The sequence below is a fragment of the Peromyscus californicus genome, unplaced genomic scaffold (genome assembly GCF_007827085.1).
Source record: "Peromyscus californicus insignis strain IS unplaced genomic scaffold, ASM782708v3 Scaffold_16__1_contigs__length_79575227, whole genome shotgun sequence".
NCBI lineage: Eukaryota > Metazoa > Chordata > Mammalia > Rodentia > Cricetidae > Peromyscus > Peromyscus californicus.
In genome coordinates this window covers 1,835,476-1,840,578 of record NW_026294458.1, presented here as the reverse complement: position 1 = coordinate 1,840,578, position 5,103 = coordinate 1,835,476, and the positions used below count along the sequence as shown (strand labels likewise).

At 44.2% G+C, this 5,103-nt stretch overlaps 1 pseudogene; it reads left to right on the top strand.

The window, feature by feature from the left end:
* The first annotated feature begins 1,972 nt into the window (after positions 1 to 1,972).
* On the top strand, positions 1,973 to 3,768 carry LOC128111462 (nuclear nucleic acid-binding protein C1D-like; annotated as a pseudogene).
* The last annotated feature ends 1,335 nt before the right edge of the window (positions 3,769 to 5,103 follow it).

Sequence of the window (5,103 nt, the reverse complement as noted above, 5' to 3'; positions counted from 1 at the left end):
ATATTTGGGCTTCTCTCCTCTTTTTCTAGATCTAGGCCTTGCTTAAGTCTCCATAGCACCAGAACCTCTTCTCATAAATACCAGAACCTCTTCTCAGAAATCAAGTGTGTAAGGATTATGTCCTTAATTACGTCACTAGCCTGCGACGGCATCCCAACCTAAAAAGCGGGCGTGCCCTCTGTGCCCTCTCTTTCCACACTCTCTCCTTCCATATTCTCTCCCCTCTGTGCTCTCTCTCTCTCCCTCTCTCTCTCCCTTTCTCTCCCAATAAAGCTCTAGAAAGGTAACCGTGGCTCGTGACTCTTCTGTTGCCGATACATCCAGCACTCTCCACTGTATGCCACTTGTGGCGGCCAGCCACCAGCGCTGCAGCTTAACTAAGTGACCATGCTGCAGTTAGGCAGTTAGGCAAGAATAGATAATCCCCATAGCAACATTCCCTGCTTGCTGAACAGCCCATGATTAAAGTCCCCTCCCTGCTTGCACCCCCTTTGCCCACCTATATATGCCTTGAGAGAAAAATAAAATTTTGGAGCTTGATCAGACATCCTGTCTTGCTCTCATTCATTGTGTCTCTTGTCCTTCTCATTTGCTGGCCCTCCCTTCAGGTCCCTGTTGAAGACCCCACTGGCCAGGGCTCCTTGCGCCCAATGGTGGGGCCGAATCCACGAGGGGCTCAGCGAACATCGTACCTGGGCAAGCCAGCTGACATTGGACCTCCGCAGTGCATTTTGTCGTGAGTGAAGGTCCGGAGAGGAGATCACGTGGGACCAGCTGCCCATGAGACAGATCCAAGGACAGACATTTGGTGCCAACGCAAGGTGAGTGAGTCACCATGGGACAAGCATTTAGTAAACAGGACCTGTTTATTTCAGGTTTGAAAGAATCTCTCAAGACATGAGGAACTAGGGTAAAGAAAAAAGATCTTAAATTTTTTTTTTTTTTTTTTTACTATATTGGGGACCTTTGTCCTTGGTTTCTGTTAGTTATTTAGCGGTGCTCTTACTCTTCGAGGAAATGTCATGAAACATGACAGAATCCACTAACAAGAGTTTTATTAAGATGAGAGAGACAGACGAGTGCTCAGGCCTGCAGAAGACACACGAGTGCTCAGGCCTGCAGAAGAAGAAGAAGAAGAAGAAGAAGAAGAAGAAGAAGAAGAAGAAGAAGAAGAAGAAGAAGAAGAAGAAGAAGAAGGAAGCCGGGAATATGGCGCCGGCTTATAAAGGCTGGGTGGCGCATATGTAAACAGGTCGATGTGGCTACTCCATGCATGCGCAGATCACATGGTTGCATTGCACGCTCTTATGCAACCAGAGCCACGGGGTCCTGGTCATGCGAGACGCCTTGGCCCGGAAATGGCTATTTTGACCCAGAACTGGCTAGCCAGAAGTGTCTAGGTCCGCCGGGCATGCACAAACATGCCTAACTGTGGGGGTGTGTTGTGAATCCATCATCCCTGACTCTTCTTTTTTAAAAAAGAAAAAAATTGTGGTTGAGTGGGTATGGGGCGACATTTCTCTCAAATACTGCTTCTGGCTAAATAGTGGGCGTCAGTTGGCTCTTGGGGGAAATGCAGAGGGTAGCTTATGAAGTCCTGGGATGATGGGGGGGGATCCTGGAATGACATTCTGCCGTCCCCTTGTTCTGCAGCTGTCCATCCGTGCTGTGGCTGGGAACCTTCTGTTTGACAAGATACTGTTGACATAGAAAAAGCTTAGAGATAAAAGAATCATTATTATTTTATTTTTGGAGTTGGCATTTATCTGAGGTAGATCTGGCCTGCCCAGATGGAGACATGTGACATTTATCTGAGGTAGATCTGGCCTTAGTATTCTGCTTAATTTTTATCTGAGACAAGACTTATTAGAGGTAGTTTATTTAAGGCACCTGTTTCCTTTATTAGTTTAGCATTTAGGAAACGCAGGTGATCAGTTGCTGAGTATTGAACAATGATCGACTGTTGTATTATATTTTTCCTTACTGCCTGGATATTTTTGATGGTCCTTTTTTGCCTCCAGCTCTGTGTGGCCCTAGTTGAGAAAGGAAGGGGTGATACCTTATTCCTCTGGAATTGGTGACAAGACAGTGGATCCTGATGTCCTCTGGAGCTTGAGAGTACAAGACCCTGTTTGTTTCACTGTATATGAAGAGAGATTTTTCTGGGATGGAGGTGAGATAAAAGGTTTTAGATGAGACAGGTGGACCCAGTGAGGAAAGCCCTCAAGTTTAGCAGCTGTAGGAGTCACAAGAATTACCTTGAAGGGTCCCTGCCACTTAGGGGAAAGGGGTGAAGGGCGCTGGCCTGGAGGGAAGAGAAGAACCTGATCCCCAATGTGTATTGGAGGTGGACAATTATTGTCACATGGCTAAGGTAATGATCAGTCTGCATAGCTCCATAGGATAGACCTTAGGTGACATAAAAGGAGAGTTAACAGGCTATCTGGAACAGTTGGAGGGTTGGATAAAAGACCTGGTGTTAGACCTGGCCTTCCATACATTAGTTCAAATGGAGAAATTGAAAGAGGCTTTTTAGGAAGAGCCCTGAGCCTGAGAAGAGCTGGAGGCAATAATCTTACCCAGTTGAGATGAAGTTCTTGTGACATCTTAGTAAGAATAGTTTTTAAAGACTGGTTGGTACGCTCCACCTTTCCTGAGGATTGAGGATGGTATGGGATATGAAAATGCCAAGGAATGTTAAGAGCTTTAGCTAGTGTCTGAGAAATCTGAGAGGTGAAGTCTGGGCCACTGTAAGACTGAAGAGAAGCAGGAACCCCAAACGGAGGAATAATTTCTTGGAGAAGGAGGTCTGCAACTGTCTGAGCCCGCTTATTAGAAACCGGATATGGGAGACGGGTGACTGCTGTATTGAGTTGTTAAAATGGCAGGTGAAGAAATGAATGAGGACTATCCTGTAGAAATTCATGAATCTTTATCAGCCCTGAAGAGTTTCCTGGGTGCTGTGGATGACATGCTGAAGACCATGATGTCTGTCTCTAGAAATGTGTTGTTGCAGAAGTTGGACCCACTGGAGCAAGCAAAGGTGGGTTTAGTTTCTGCATACACATTAAACTCCATGTTTTGGGTTTATTTGGCAACCCAAGGAACATCCAGTGAAGCAAAAACTGGAAAGAATCAGCGTCTACATGAACAGAGTCAAAGAAATAACAGACAACAAAAAGGCTGCCAAGCTGGACAGAGGTGCTGCCTCGAGATTTGTCAAAAACACGCTCTGGGAACCCAAACAGAAAAAGACACCAAACATTGCTAATAAAGGAAAAAGTAAACATTAACTTTTTGGTTTTGATGGACATGTTTCCAAAAACATCGTTTTTATCAGTTTACAAAATAGGTAGTTATGTGGCAATGTGAGGTTTAAATGGATTCCTTTTTGAATTCATATATAAATTTAAACATTAAATTTGTGATACTGAATCTTTTTTGCTGAGAAAGATTAAGTTGTCCTTATTGATTTTCATATAGAGCATCATGTTTTTAATATTGTAAGATATTCTATAAGCAATTGTGAAATCCAAATGTTCTTTGTAAACATTTGTAGTGTTTTAAGTGAATAATGATATTATGAAATGTGCTGTCTGCAGACTGGAGTTATCAGGACATCTGTTTCCACTAATGATGATGAATGCAATGACTTAAATACCCACTTTGTTTTCTGTTTAGTTAGTTCAACATGGTTCTGTGATTTTTGGAGTAATTGCTTTCTTGATATTCAAAGTGCAGAATTGAAACCTTAAGGCTGTCTTTTAATTCTTCATGTTCCATTTACAATAAAACATTCTCGTTACCACTAAAAAAAGTAAAAAGTGAAAAAAAAAAAGAAAGAAACCGGATATACCTCCACCCAATTTGAAAATGAGTCCACCATCATGAGGAGATATTTAACTTTCCTGACAGTGGGCATATGGGTAAAATCGAGCTGCCAGTCAGTCCCTGGAAGGGAACCTCTAGCTTGGTGGGTAGGAAAAGGCTGACTCCTATACTTGGTATTGGGATCTGTTTTTTGGCAGATCTCACAAGAGGCAGTAATAGTTCTTAAGAACTGTAAGTCTTCAGAGGTGGGCTGCAGGCTTCAGGTGAGCTTTTACAAATTGAACAGAGCAATATTATTAGGATGAAAGAGCTGGTATAGATAGGAAAGAATTTGTCTAGTGTCTGGAGTTCCCTGTGAGGATGTAGGCTGTACTGTATGGATTCCCTGTGGTGGGTGAGGTGAGACTTGGCCCTGGAGGGCCACTGTCCTGGCTGCCTGGTCAGCCCTGTTGTTCTCCCTAGAGATGATGGAGCAGCAGTGGACAATTCCTATAGCCCTGGGGAGGTGGGAAGCCTCCAGCATGGCCATTATTTGGCCTGAGTTAGATATGGATCCCCCTTTTGCTGTGAGAAGGCCACACTCCCTCCAAATAGCAGCGTGGGACAGGAGAATATGAAAAGCATATTTGGAGTCTTATAAACATTTAGAGATTGTCCCTGTGCCAATTGGAAGGCACAGGTGAGAGCTATCAGCTCAGCCTGTTGGTTAGTGGTGTGTGTGGGTAATGCCTGTGCCTCTATTATCTCAGTATCTGACACTATGGCATAACCTGCTTTACGGGTCCCTTCATATAAAAAGGAGCTGCCATCTGTGTACCAGATCTAAGTAGCCTGAGGCAATGTGCCCTCCTGTATGTGTGAAGGGTGAGGTAACAGTTCCTCTAAGGTTTCAGTGCAGGAATGAGAAGGAGAATAGTCAGCATTAGGTTGAGGGAGGAGGCTTGAAATATTAAGAGGTGGACAAGTCCAGAAAGTAAGTGTGGCATCCTTTAGTAATGCCACCTGAAGAGAAAGAACCTGGGAAGGAGGTAAAGTTTGTAAGCCTTTGTAAGTTAAAAGATGGGACAGATTATGATGAGAAAACACAATAATGGGTGACCCAAAGCTTAGCTTCTTTGATTCCCGAATAAGGAGCTCTGCAGCTGCTAAGGCACGGATGCAAGGTGCCCAGCCCTGACTGGTAAGGTCTAGCTTCTTTGACAGATAGGCTACAGGTGCAAAGGAGGGTCCCGGCTGATGCCCTAGCGTTTCCAGGGCAAATCCCTCCTTCTC